Consider the following 15017-nt stretch of genomic DNA (forward strand, 5'->3'; position numbering starts at 1 on the left):
ATTGGATAACCATTTGGAAAACCTTTGTAAAACATGGGGAAACATGAGTAATGCACATTTATAAGAATATTATTTAATACTACAGTATATACAGTACAGTACTGTAATATACTGTATAATATACTATACTGTATAGTAAAATTAATTTTTCTTTAGTCTTTATCTTTTCCTCATTCTGTCTGCAGTACAGTAGTTCATTGAGAGAGGAGAGGTTTTGTGTACATCATTGCTGCTGTTTATATACTGTAAATTTGACTGTACAAGCAGATTTGACTGGACACAACGCCCCCATCCCCATAGGCCACCGTTTTTCCTGGAACGACAAGAAAATAAAAAATTAGTGCAGTTACTGTTCTGTATTATGGCATAACTACTGTAGGTGGCTGGTGCAGCTTTGTCTGGAAAGAAAAAAAATGGGGCAGGTACTGTAGTAGGCAGTTACTGTAGTACTGTCAAACTAGTGTACTGTATACTGTACTGGAACTACTGTATACTCTGACTACTGTTAAATTCTATGTACTGTAACCTGATGGCTGGTGCTGCTCTCTGTGTAAAGAAAAAACTAACTACTGTATACAGTACTAGTACTCTTACTATCTGGAAAGAAAAAATCTTTGCCATACTTACCTGTAATATACTGTACTTACAATACTACAGCACAGTACTACTTTCCTGATGCTTGCCCATTACGCGCGATGACAATGGGCAACACAGTGGCAATATGGTCTATATATTTATTGCAGCGTTCCACGGTGAGTACATCGTTCCAAAAACTCAGTATGCCTTTCAACAACTCGTCCTTTTTGGAGGGTTTCACCACTTTCCGGATGTGGTCCTTCAGCTGATGCCAGACCATTTCGATCGGATTGAAGTCTGGCGACCTGTCATTGGAAAGAAAGGACAATTGGTATAAGAGCTAAAATCAGTGGGGAACAAAAATGGGACACGGTCTACTGCACTTACTCCGCTAGCGTCTTCACCCAGTTGATGCCGCGCTCAAGGATATGCGCCGTTGACGCAGTGTGCTTGGGATCGTTGTCCTGGTAGAAGCGGTGACCATTGGGGAAGTCGCGTGTGATGTATTGCACAATGTTGTCTTGGAAGAAAGCTTTATTCATGATTCCAATAGCAAGAAAAGAAAAGTGCTCAAAAAACTGCACAATAGTACAGTACAGTGCATACGGTAAGGCAACACTAGTCAAGTACAGTGCATTAGGCGACATTATTATTTGATAAATTTTACCTTCAAAGATGACAATGCATCCCGGTCCACGCCTAGAAATGGCACCCCACACATGCAGCTTCACAGGGTGTTTTGGCCGCGGCTTCAAAGATAAGCGGCCTTTTTTGTGGAACGCAAATCTTGCAAATCTCTCCAGCGACACAGTAGACTCATCAGTGAAGATGCAATCCTGGAAAGTCTCCCCACTGTCGATCCATGCCTGGGCCTGGACCACTCTTTTCATTTTGTTTGCGTCCCGTATCATGGGGTACGCTCTGTAATGACAAGGAATTTTTTTTTTTGCGGCACAGTGCAGTACAGTTTGCTAAACAACACTTTTACCTCCTGTATTGTCCAGTACTAACCTCACACGTCCATATTTCCATCCAATGCTGCGTCTCATCTTCTTTATGCTGGTCTCGGATACAGGGTGAAGGTGGTGAAGAGGCGGTCACAGCAAAAAGTCAGGTTCAGGAACAGTTGAGGTTAAAAGCAGCTTTATTAGTACATGCTGTACATCTCAGAAGGGGGCACTCTGACGCGTTTCGTCCCTCTCCGGGATACAGTCAGATTGTGCTTTTCCTGCAGAGTGTATTTGACCCTTAATGCACTCCTCTCATCATTCTCCTCTCTTATTTTGTCCACCAGAACAGTTGTCTCCCTACAATGTAAAGAAATTATATTGTTTTATTAATATGCAGCAATATAAAATGTATATAAATGTAATGTTGTAATATACAGTACATTAAAAATAAATAGACAAAATATATATACTGTTGTACTATAAATATACAAAATAAATATACTGTTGTAATATAAATATAAATATACAGTACATCCTATTCAGTATATACCGTTGTAAGATTACTGTAATTGAAATATACAAAAAATGTATACTGCTGTACTATAAATATAAATAGACAAAATATATATACTGTTGTACTATAAATATAAATATACCAAATAAATATACTGTTGTAATATAAATATAAATATACAGTACATCCTATTCAGTATATACCGTTGTAAGATTAATTGAAATATACAAAAAATGTATACTGCTGTACTATATATATAAATAGACAAACTACTGTACAGTATGTTGTAATATAAATCAACAGAAATAACAACAGTATTACAGTAGATACAGAACTGTACTGTACTGTAGATGTACAGTACAGTTTTCTATATATTTTTTTTGTTAAGTTTTATAAATATACTTACGCGTTTGTTACCCTTGGTGCCTTTTTCCGGTCTCTATTTTTCCTTGTGCATGATAGCTCACGGTGGTTAATGGCACAACGAGGTCAGAAGTAGCTAACCAGCGTTGGATAGCAGCAATTCGGTGTCCGCTCCTGTACATCTCCTTAATTCGCATGCTGAGATCTTTTGAAATCTTTTTAACAGGCATTGCTGTGAGTAGAAAGAAATACAAACACAAGAATGTATATTCGATGTTTAGTCGATGTGTATTCTATGTGCAGTCAATCCACAAAATGGATGGTGTATTTATACGGTAATGACTCACACGCCCACTTTCAACACCTGTACCTGGCCGCCATGCATAAAAGGTCACACACTTTGCATAGGCCACCACTCCAGGATCTTTATCTGAACTTGCCCGTGTCCAGATACTGCACTGCATTGTGCCACCTGCTTCCATGGAGCATCCCCGGTTCTATGGACGCAAGAACCCTCTCACCTCTGCCGTGCCTGTCATGCTGAAAAAGCGAAAGGCGGTTGCCGTTTCCACGCCAAGGGCAAAGCGACAGGCTAAGGCCAGTAAATAAAACCTTCTGCTGACCCCAAATGTTAAGGGTTTTCTTAGACGTAACCAGAGTATAGAGAAGCAAGGAGCACAGCCAGTGTAGAAATCTGTATGTAATCTGCAGGAAGAGTCCTGTAGAAAAAAATGAAGGGCATGTTTTAACATGTTTTTAAGTTATTTTTTTGTACATATTTATTCTTCAAATTATTTTCATATGTTCTCTATATTCTTACTTCCTTTATGTGTAGCTTAAGTTGTAATTCAATAGGTTCTTTAATTCATTTTTCTTATGCTTTCCCTTTTGTTATTATTTGTATTCCTTAGTTATTTTTATCTTAGCTTTGTATAGCTTCATTCCGTCGTAATGCGTATGCCCATTGAGTAGTAATATACTTATGTCTTGTAGGGATGTTTAATATTGTCTAGGCAATGTTTTCCTATATATAAAGGACAGTAGATGGCGCTCTAACACTATATCTATGTGCAAATAACAGTGAATACAATAAAAATAAAATATATTAAAAATATATAAACTTCACCGTGCAATAAATAAAAGTAAAAACACTCAAACCCTTATAGGACTGTTTCAGGGTCCACACTCAAAGTACAATGGAACGAAATCAGGGGAGCGTCAGTACCTGGAAAAAATATATACAAACTACCATAGTGTATACTGCTAATAAACAAAACATATAATACGGTAGGGCTCCAAGGAGCAACAGAATGCTAGATTTAAGGATTATAGTCCATAACCAGCATATGAATAGGGAGAACGATATCCCAGAAGAGAGACAACAGAGTCAAGGATAAAAAGCCAAATAAAATTTATCCGGAAATGGTAAAAGTCAAGGCTTACAAGATACCGGAGTATAACAGGCGTGGGTAACAGGTTAGAGATGGAACGCCGAGTCGCGACCTCGTGGACCTCCTGCACGTCTGTCTTCTCCGCCGGTATCTGTCCTGTGCTGCAGGCTTGATGCCGATACGTCACTTCCGGGTTTCACGGAACAGTTGGCGCCACCGGAGCATCAGCTGGAGACTGTCTCCCTCAGGATGTCACGTTGAGGGTTACGCTCTACGCGTTTCGCCGTATAGGGTGGACGGCTTCGTCAGGAGTGACGTAGACCCTTAGGAGGATACTATTTATACCCTTCCCAATTGAAATGACCTTTCTCCCTATAGGTCACAATGTATGATGGTCTAATTAGTTGGGTAATTTGTTTACACTCACCGCTATAACAGATCTCATCACAAGTTTATACAAATATATTAAAATACAATTTAAACTTTAATACAATATATAATAATAAAAAATAATATTTTTACTCATAACTAAAAATATATAATAAACAACAGAACACATCTAACTCAATAAAATTCATAAAATAATCCCCACATATTTCTCTTATTAGAAAAACGCCGATTGATGTGTCTCCAAAGGAAAAGAGAAAGAGAAACATTATGAGTATTGATTGAAACAGTATACATAATCTAACAAATTCTTTACTCTTTAGTGTACATTTCATAAACAAGTTCTTATATATACAAACTTATACTCATATGATTAATGTACATCATTCATAGAAAAGCATTTAGTTCGAAATCCACATTAAGTCCCAGTGGAACAAGTGTTTTGAGGGTGAAAATCCAGAAACTCTCTCTCTTTTTCAGAGAGATGATTCTGTTCCCACCTCTCCAGTGTGGTAACACCTGTTCTAACACGGTAAACTTAAGACCTGATGTGTCTCCGTTATGCTTTTGAATAAAATGATTGGACAGAAAATGTGTTGTAATACCTCTTCTTACATTCCCAATATGCTCAAGTATACGTGTTTGTACTTTTCTTGAAGTTTGACCCACATATTTCTGTCTAAATTTTCCGCTTTTATTAATGCATTTTTTATATCCTTATCTTTATAGTTTTTTTCTTTAAACCTATTCTGTAGAAAAGCTGATTGGCTGTGGAAACTGTTATCATCAGAGCAGTTTCTCCTAATGCGTCGTATTTGCCCATATGGGACATTTTGCAGCCATTTAGGGTGATGACAACTATCCATAGATATATAATTATTAATATCAACACCCTTAAAAAAAGTCTTGGTTTTGATAAGACCATCTTCAATGAAAATTTCTAAGTCTAGGAAGTTCACTTTTTCCTGACTATATTCACATGTAAAGTGTAAATTCAACAAATTGTCATTCAGATAATGGGTGAACTGAATAAGTCCCTTTTCGTCACCCTTCCACACGAAGATGATATCGTCTATGTATCTACGCCATAGGCACAAATTTTCACCCAGCTCTGCAACAGACCATATATAGGCTTCCTCCCATGCTCCCATCAGGAGATTTGCGTAGCTGGGTGCAAATCCTGTGCCCATGGCAGTACCACACTTTTGTAGATAATATGTACCCTCGAACAAGAAGTAGTTGTGCTCTAAGATGAATTTGATACCATCGAGAATAAAATTAGCCTGTTCATTTGGCATCTTAGAATCTTTGGCCAATGCTCTGTCAACTGCTTCGTGTCCGTCTCTGTGGTTTATACAGGTATATAGTGACGTGACATCGCACGTCACTAAATACCATCCCTTTTCCCAGACTAGTAGTATACCTTGTTTCTTGCCCATGTGGGCTACAATATGTGGGTCAAACTTCAAGAAAAGTACAAACACGTATACTTGAGCATATTGGGAATGTAAGAAGAGGTATTACAACACATTTTCTGTCCAATCATTTTATTCAAAAGCATAACGGAGACACATCAGGTCTTAAGTTTACCGTGTTAGAACAGGTGTTACCACACTGGAGAGGTGGGAACAGAATCATCTCTCTGAAAAAGAGAGAGAGTTTCTGGATTTTCACCCTCAAAACACTTGTTCCACTGGGACTTAATGTGGATTTCGAACTAAATGCTTTTCTATGAATGATGTACATTAATCATATGAGTATAAGTTTGTATATATAAGAACTTGTTTATGAAATGTACACTAAAGAGTAAAGAATTTGTTAGATTATGTATACTGTTTCAATCAATACTCATAATGTTTCTCTTTCTCTTTTCCTTTGGAGACACATCAATCGGCGTTTTTCTAATAAGAGAAATATGTGGGGATTATTTTATGAATTTTATTGAGTTAGATGTGTTCTGTTGTTTATTATATATTTTTAGTTATGAGTAAAAATATTATTTTTTATTATTATATATTGTATTAAAGTTTAAATTGTATTTTAATATATTTGTATAAACTTGTGATGAGATCTGTTATAGCGGTGAGTGTAAACAAATTACCCAACTAATTAGACCATCATACATTGTGACCTATAGGGAGAAAGGTCATTTCAATTGGGAAGGGTATAAATAGTATCCTCCTAAGGGTCTACGTCACTCCTGACGAAGCCGTCCACCCTATACGGCGAAACGCGTAGAGCGTAACCCTCAACGTGACATCCTGAGGGAGACAGTCTCCAGCTGATGCTCCGGTGGCGCCAACTGTTCCGTGAAACCCGGAAGTGACGTATCGGCATCAAGCCTGCAGCACAGGACAGATACCGGCGGAGAAGACAGACGTGCAGGAGGTCCACGAGGTCGCGACTCGGCGTTCCATCTCTAACCTGTTACCCACGCCTGTTATACTCCGGTATCTTGTAAGCCTTGACTTTTACCATTTCCGGATAAATTTTATTTGGCTTTTTATCCTTGACTCTGTTGTCTCTCTTCTGGGATATCGTTCTCCCTATTCATATGCTGGTTATGGACTATAATCCTTAAATCTAGCATTCTGTTGCTCCTTGGAGCCCTACCGTATTATATGTTTTGTTTATTAGCAGTATACACTATGGTAGTTTGTATATATTTTTTCCAGGTACTGACGCTCCCCTGATTTCGTTCCAATGTTTTCCTATAGTTGCCCTTATCCAAAATGGCCACACTGTCTGTGGGACTTCCTTTTGCCCTTAGATCGGCACTGAGTCGCTCTGCGCATGCGCGATGACGCGCGCAGCGTCATGACGTTATCAGGTTCCGATTTTTGGCGCGAAAAGGCCCACAGGTAAGAGGGTATATAATGGATGTTATTACATTGTGTTTTATCCTTGAAAAAGAACGCTGTGACGTTCGAAACGCTTTGGATGGGTCTTTTGTCACATTAAAGTGCCCTTTTAATCATTTTTCGTTTTGGGTCCTTCATGCTCCGTTTGTGCTGGTGCACTTTTGGTCTCCTTTTTTCCTGTATTGCATATTGTAGCTGCACAGCCTGCCTACCACTCCTAGGATGTGAGTATTGCATATTTCCAGGGGAACCTGCCGATGAGACTGAGGGTGAGTGGGCTTGTACCATCTTCCACCTGTCTTCAGGAGGATAGTACCCATACTATTACGCATTAAGTACTATGTCATTTATTAGTACCCTGGTTTAGTGGTTTGGCTTATTTTTGTTCAATACACCTGCATTTGAGCGCTTCAGCTATTTTCTACATTGCAATATATACTGGTTGGAGCTGCACATGCATAGGTTTTTTGGAGCTTCATTTTTGACTTTATAAGGAAGGTCCCTATTTTTATATTTTTGCTATTTATGCTTATTTTTATAGTTACTTTTTTGTGGCCTTAGTACCCCCTTTGTTTTCCATTATATCGCAATGGAGGAACCAGGGGATAATATGGATAAATTAGAAGATATTTCAAATACTTACTTCTTCAATAATTGTGATGATACGCAAAGAAAAAAACAAGCTTTACGTGTGTTTGACAACATTGTGGATTTGGCTACTACTGACATCTCTGATCTCAAAATCCATTTTCAAAAATTGGAAAGGTTATTGATTCATAAAAACCGCTTATGGTGGGACATTATAAGCTTGGAGAACTATGCTAAATGTAAAAGGATCCCAAGAGGATTAAGGGTGAAGAAGGCCCCCTCTTTTGGTTTTCCAGATGTGGATTTTGAAAATAGATGGGTGGCAGCCCTAAATGGCTGCTCCTTATCCTAATGGAGTTAACAGTGACACAGAAAATGAAGGAGATAGATCAGCTTGATATTCAAATCACAGAACTGCAGAAAAATCTATACAGTTTCAAAGGTTTAAAGGGCTTTAAGGAATTTGATCTTATTCTCTCCAAAACGGTAAAAGATGTGGAATGTGGTATCATGTCTAAGAAACAAAGTAAATATGATCGGGACAGATATGACTATGAAAAGAACCAAGTTTACCATTGGCAGAGGATAAATTCAATTCAAGATAGATCAAACAAGAAAGATACATCACTTATTCAATTCAAGTCTACTCCCAATAAGTCTATTTTAAAGTCTAAGAATGTGGATTATCAGAGTGGCGAATCTGATGTTTCAGATGCAGAGACTGCCTCTACCTCTCATTCTGTATCTTTTGTCAATACATTTGAGAATGATGATCATTGTGGTCGTGGAGCTCCCTCTAGAGGGCGGGGGAGGGGAGGTCGTACCTTTTGGGGTCAGCCACCTAGGTCTGATTCTGGTCAGGACCAGTCCCATGATACTTTTTCTTATCAAAATGTTAATCAACAGAGACAGCAACAACAACAAAAATCTTTCCATTTATTTCAAAAGGACACAAGAGAATCAGAAGAGGGAAGAGGGGGGGGGGGAGGAGGAGGGGGCTACAGGTCCGCCTCCAAAAGGAAGAAGTTTTGAATGATGTATCAAATGTTATAAATATATCAGGAACTGCTCTCTCCCCTATAGAGTTGTCACTACTGGATAAAGGCCTAACATTTTCACCTTCAATGAACTTTAATTTGTTTGAAACCACAATTGATGTGTATAAGTTTGTTCGGAAATTATCCTTGAAAAGTTTTTTGACAATTTTATTCCAAATGTTTCTAGGTCGACCGGAGATGGGGACTTGGATGGGGGGCCACCACTCGCAGTCGAGAGTGATGTCCCCTCATCTGACTCTGTTCCTCCGGTATCTATTGCTTTACATACATTTAATGATTTTTGTACCCTGCAAGATATGAATGATCTTTTGTCTGAACAGACTTCTGATGATATTAGTATTCCTACCTTTTCGGAATGGAATTCTGGCCTAAAAAAGGGCTCTATCTTCTACCCCACTCATGTTAAGGGTCAATTTCTAACTATGTTTGAAAATTTGGTCATTAGGGACCTTCGTCTTCTAGCTCAGGGATTTTCCCTATCACATATAGATCATGACAATTTGAATCAAAGTGAACGTTTAGCTTTAAAACCTTTGAAAAATAACCATGCTTTGGTCATTAAGAGTGCGGACAAGGGGGGTGCGTGGTGGTGCAGGGTAGAGACGGTTACATCAGGGAGGCTTTACGCCAACTGGATGATGGCCGGTCCTATCGTGTACTACCCGCCGATCCCACTCCTCACTTCTTGGAGGTCCTTGCAGAACTGGTTGACTCACGTGTTATTATGGAAGTTTTATCCAAGGAAGAGGTTAAATACATTATACCATCGCATCCCATTATTCCTATCTTCCACCATCTCCTAAAGATCCATAAGACATTGGTCGACCCTCCAGGTCGTCCAATTGTCTCTAGCATTGGATCTTTGGGAGATGGTCTGTCAAGATATGTAAATGGTTTTCTTCAGCCATTTGTTAGGAAGTTGCCTTCATTTATACGGGACTCTGGTGATCTTCTTGATCAGATCAAAAATGTCAAATGGGGCAATCATTACTTGTGGGTAACACTTGATGTTACCTCTCTGTATTCAGTTATACAACATGATCATGGGATGGCTGATGTCCGCCAATTTATTGAGATACCAGAAATTTCAATTTTTCAGTCGGCTTTTATTTTGGACGCTATTCACTTTTTACTCACGCACAATTCCTTCACATTTAATAATAAGTTTTATTTGCAACTAATTGGCACTGCTATGGGCACAAGTTTTGCTCCTTCTTTTGCTAACTTATTCATGGGGTGGTGGGGAGCACTCTTTATTTATTCAAGCACTAATTCTTTCCGTCACAATATTGTTTTTTATAAAAGGTTTGTGGACGACTTAATTATTATTTGGAAAGGGGATGTCACTACACTTCACGCTTTTGTATCTTATCTTAATGACAATATTTGTAACTTAAAATTTACATTACATTTTCATTTTCCAAGGTACACAATTGGAGACTTTCTAAGGTGAAATTATAAAGAGGCTTTATTGTGCCTTTTCCTTAACATTAGGAAACCATCCAAACAAGGGGGGAAACACAGCTTCTATTCACTTGGGAGTGGTTCTAGTGAAATACCATGCAATCCACAACTCCCTTAGTTAAGCATGTCTCCCAGCCCCAAAACATATAGCATGAAATAAGAAGATATAAGAAGTCTCTTAAGAATGAAAGTCTTATCTGTTCCTTGGAAGGAAAATCTTCTCTGGTTCAGCTCCCTTCCCTCAGGGTGTGTCAGCATTCAGGTTTAGAAGTTTTCCCTGTGTCTTGTAAGCAGCTCTGCTGTTTCTTCTGGCAGGGCTCAAGACTGTTGTGAGAGCCAAAGACAATCTCTGCTCTCTCTCCCAAGTTCAGCTCAGGTATGAACTAAGGAGACACCCTTCCTGTCTCAACAGACAGGCTTTTGTAAGCAATCTAAATCAGACAGGAGGGGTTTATTAATTGACTACCAGCAGTTAACCACCACACTGCTAGATTAAAGGCACATTACTTGAACAGGGATTACTTCCCTGTTACAGAAGCCCACAGATAGAAACAGTACTTTACATTCTTCTACTTTTCACCCAGAGCGTCTGAAACAAATGCTACCATTTTCTCAAAAAATTAGAGCTACACGCATAATAGACAGGCCTACAAAATTGGATGAGACTCTAAAAGAGATTGAGGAGAGATTTGTTGAAAGGGGACATACCAGGTCTGAAATTATTACAGCATTTAATAAATCTCCACAACCAACTTGTACAGTGATCGTCTTACATTTGTAAGTAAATTTACAACTGCCAGTGGTTTTATTAAAAAAACACTTAAAAAACACTGGAAAGTATTACAGACTGACGATACACTTAAGGATGTCCGCAAAAATTTCCCACGTTTTGCTTATAAACGTGGAGAGAATCTAAAGGACATCCTGATTAAGGCTGATAATGAGAAACATTATATCACTCCACATTTCTTGAGTTCACCAAAGGTAGGTTGCTATAAATGATATGGATGTAGCATTTGCAACAGTCTTAACACTGGGGACAAGTTTTACCATCCCAGAAGTGGCAAATTGTTCAATATCAAAGAGCGTATCACCTGCACAACTGTGAACATAGTCTACATGATTAAATGTCCATGTGGACTGTGTTATATCGGTAAGAGCAATCGTATGCTCAAAACTAGATTTATTGAACACAAGAGTAAAATCAGTAACCGTGCAGAGGATACTGCTCTTATTAGACATTGCTCTGAATTCAGTCATCCAATATCCTCATTAAAACTAATGGGTATTGAACACATTAAAAAAGCTAGGGCAGGTCTGTATAAGGATGTTTTACTATTACAACGTGAATCATTTTGGATTCACACCTTAGATACTGTATATCCTAATGGATTGAATGACTATTTGTTATTATGGTGCTTCATTGAGGAACGATGAAATTATCTCTTTCCTATTAGCCATAGGTTGCTGCCACTGCTTGCTGTATTGGATATAAGGATATAAACTGTCAGGTCAGTGTACCTCTAGGGCTGTGTATTCTAAAACTGACAAAGACAAACCTTTTTTTTAATCATTTTTATTATCACTCACTTTGCACAGTAGGATTATATATTAGCAGTCAGTTCATATAGTGGTGTACTGATTTATCCCCTTTTTCCCTTTTTTTGCACACATCGTGGACTCCTGATGATGAAGATATTCTCCCCATTGATTGACATAAAGGACGCACCGAGGGACCACTACAGAGGAAGACTGAAGATCAACTCATCCCCTTTAAGCTGGCTGACCGCCAGCGGAATGACAAACGCATGCGCAGTGACTGACACACAGTCTGCGCTTTATGCGTTCCAAAGGGAGGAAGAATGAAGGAGATCGGAAGGACTCTTAACTGCGCATGCGCGAACATGAAGCACAGGATATGAGACAACGTGCTGGTAGAATACTGGACACAGATGCGTTCCAGCAGCTAAGGACCCGGAATGATGACGTCAGCAAGATGGATGCCGAACAACACGGAAGTGGGGAGGATACAGATAACACGATGCACAGAGGAATACTAACCTCTGTTGGAGATTACCTACTTAAGAATATGTACTGGACATTGGCTAAAGGGACAAATTCAGCACATGGATACCATCACCACTAATTGAACAGGTTGCATTATGGGGGTTTGGGGCACTATTTATATGTTGTTTGAAGGGATTGTGTTTATGCCATGTCACTTGATAAAGACCATTACGGTCGAAACGTTGTGTTGGCTCAATAAATGAGTTTGGATATGCTAAATCCGTTGTGCCCTTTGTTCCTTTCATTGTGCATACAAATTTAACACCTTCATCCCCAATACGATTAAGGACTAATCAGCCGGTCACACTGCCTTTATTAATGCGCTGGTTAATCCTGAATATCGTCACACCCACGGCCCCCATTCAAGTCAAGCGGCTAACAAGACAGGTGAATACAATGTAGCAAGTAAGCACTCCAACTGAGATCGCAGACCACTTATCCAATTGAGTTTGTGGTTCAGCCGTCTGCGGCTTAGGAAGTGATACTTAGCTTCAAAGTATCTGTCCGACCACAGGCGCACTTCTTCAATCAGCGCTTGGCTGAACGCTGGAAGCTCCCCCTTGTGCCGGAAAAGAAATTGGCACAATACACACACATTTCTAATACAGCAGCTAGGATCTGGGCTGCAAACTGGGGACAATAAAGGTGATACTGGGGAAACATGGTATTGCAGTTCACATATAATTAACCTCTCAGTCCCAACGCGATGTGGCGGTTAACCAACCAGGTATAATATCTTTATTATTGGCCTGATTAACCCCCTCTCGCCACACCCTTTTGTCCCCAAACGTTTTTGCGTGCGGGTGAAACATGGACAAGCGCACAGGGTGATGCAGACTTGGGATCGTGCCCAGATAGTTGTCTGGTGTGAGGGTTATGGCTTACCGATGTCTGGTCAGTCAAAGGTGCAACTGGAGGAAGATTTGGAAAGGCATGAAGCAGGCATTGCATATCCTGAGGGCATGGAGCCTGTTGCTGCATCTGCAGTGGTTACACTTCAGCCCAGGGTGCAGGAGATTATTCCAGCCTTGGGGGAAGATGGACAAGGGGAGGAAGAGGGTTCTCACCAGAATATTGGTGAAGGACTGGATCTGGGGTATGCGGGGGGAATGTTCCCTATAATTCCAGTAGTCCCCGTGGCTACAGGGCTCGCTAACTCTGGACTCACAGCACTTCTTGCCTCATGGGGGGAAAACTCTACAGCTGATGAGCAAATTCGCATGCTGTCAGCTATACACGGACAAGTGTCCACTCACTCTCACTTGGTCAATGCAGGCTGATCCCCAAGTCAATCACCACCGCTTCAACAAGTTTGTCTGTGGCACAGAAAAAATTGACGGATTTTTATCAGACTTTGAGACTATGTGGGTCATACACTAAGCAGCGAAAAATTGCATTCACCAGGGGTTTGAACACGCCATATTTTGTGCGTGTTGCCCTCACAGTATTAAGGAAGGGCCGAATCCCTGGCGAATCACTGCGAGAGCAACATTTCAAAATATGGCGATTAGCCGGTGGCGAGACAGTCTGCCTGCCGATAAGCTGCCGATAAGCCGTCCCCTGCCGAGATCAGGCTGCAGCAGAGAAAGATACGCCACACTCTCGGCGCAAACCTCGGCCCAAATAAAAATATTTGGAATAACATTTTATTCATAGTGTAGATGTGCAGGGGCTCTCCGCAGCTGAACCGCATTGGTTTCAGGTCCAGGGACCCCCTGCTTCCCGAGATACAGGCCCCTTTATGGGGTGCCGGTATCCCTCTGCATTTAAATGTCCCGATCACGAGACCGAGGAACGTAAACAAAGCAGAGGGATACCGGCACCCCATAAAGGGGCCTGTATCTCGGAAAGCAGGGGGTCCCTGGACCTGAAACCAATGCGGTTCAGCTGCGGAGAGCCCCTGCACATCTACACTATGAGTAAAACATCCATATCAATAAACAGTAATTCATTTCCATAGCGGCTATGTAGCGGGCACGTCGCGTCTTGGACGCTATAAAGATGGCGGCGACACTGCCACCCGATGCCGCAAACTGGGGCCTGTAACTCGGGAAGCAGGGGGTCCGTGAGCCAGAAATCAATGCGATTCAGCTCAGGGGATCCCCTGCTCCCGCACAATATTATTAAAATACATTAATGCTGCTTCATTACCATAGCGGTTAATACCGCTACGGTCATGAAGGGGTTAAGCCCTCCCGCTACCCAATCGCAAGGCCTAAGCACCCACCGTTGGGGCTAATACCCACTTCACCCACCCCCGCTACCCACAATAAAAACAATACACACTACAGCCCCACAATAAATATATATATAAATAAACAACACAGAATAAAATACCTATATACTCTCTTGAAGTAGGGTCATTTAGTTTAACCCTTTGGCCGAAGCATTGTAAGCTTGCGAGCCGCGACAAGGCAGACCCCGTTCGCAAGTCCTAACACTACCAGAAACAATACTAATATATATCTCTATTAGGATTACAATTATCATTTACCTCTATTAGGAGGGAGAAAGACCAACAATGTATCCAGCAAAATGAAAGGACCTGCTCAGGGGTTCCCATTAAGAGCTTACTGGGGTTGTGTGTTTTAATATAATATATATATATATATATATATATATATATATATATATATATATATATATATATATATATATATATATATATATTGTGGGGCTGTAGTGTGTATTGTTTTTATTGTTTTATTCTGAAGCACTTATTCCCATGACCTGTTATTTATATATTATTTGTTATTTATATGATTACAACACATATTACTACTGTGAAGCGCTATGTA

Source organism: Ascaphus truei, chromosome 2 (assembly GCF_040206685.1).
Source record: "Ascaphus truei isolate aAscTru1 chromosome 2, aAscTru1.hap1, whole genome shotgun sequence".
In the NCBI taxonomy this organism is placed as follows: Eukaryota; Metazoa; Chordata; class Amphibia; order Anura; family Ascaphidae; genus Ascaphus; species Ascaphus truei.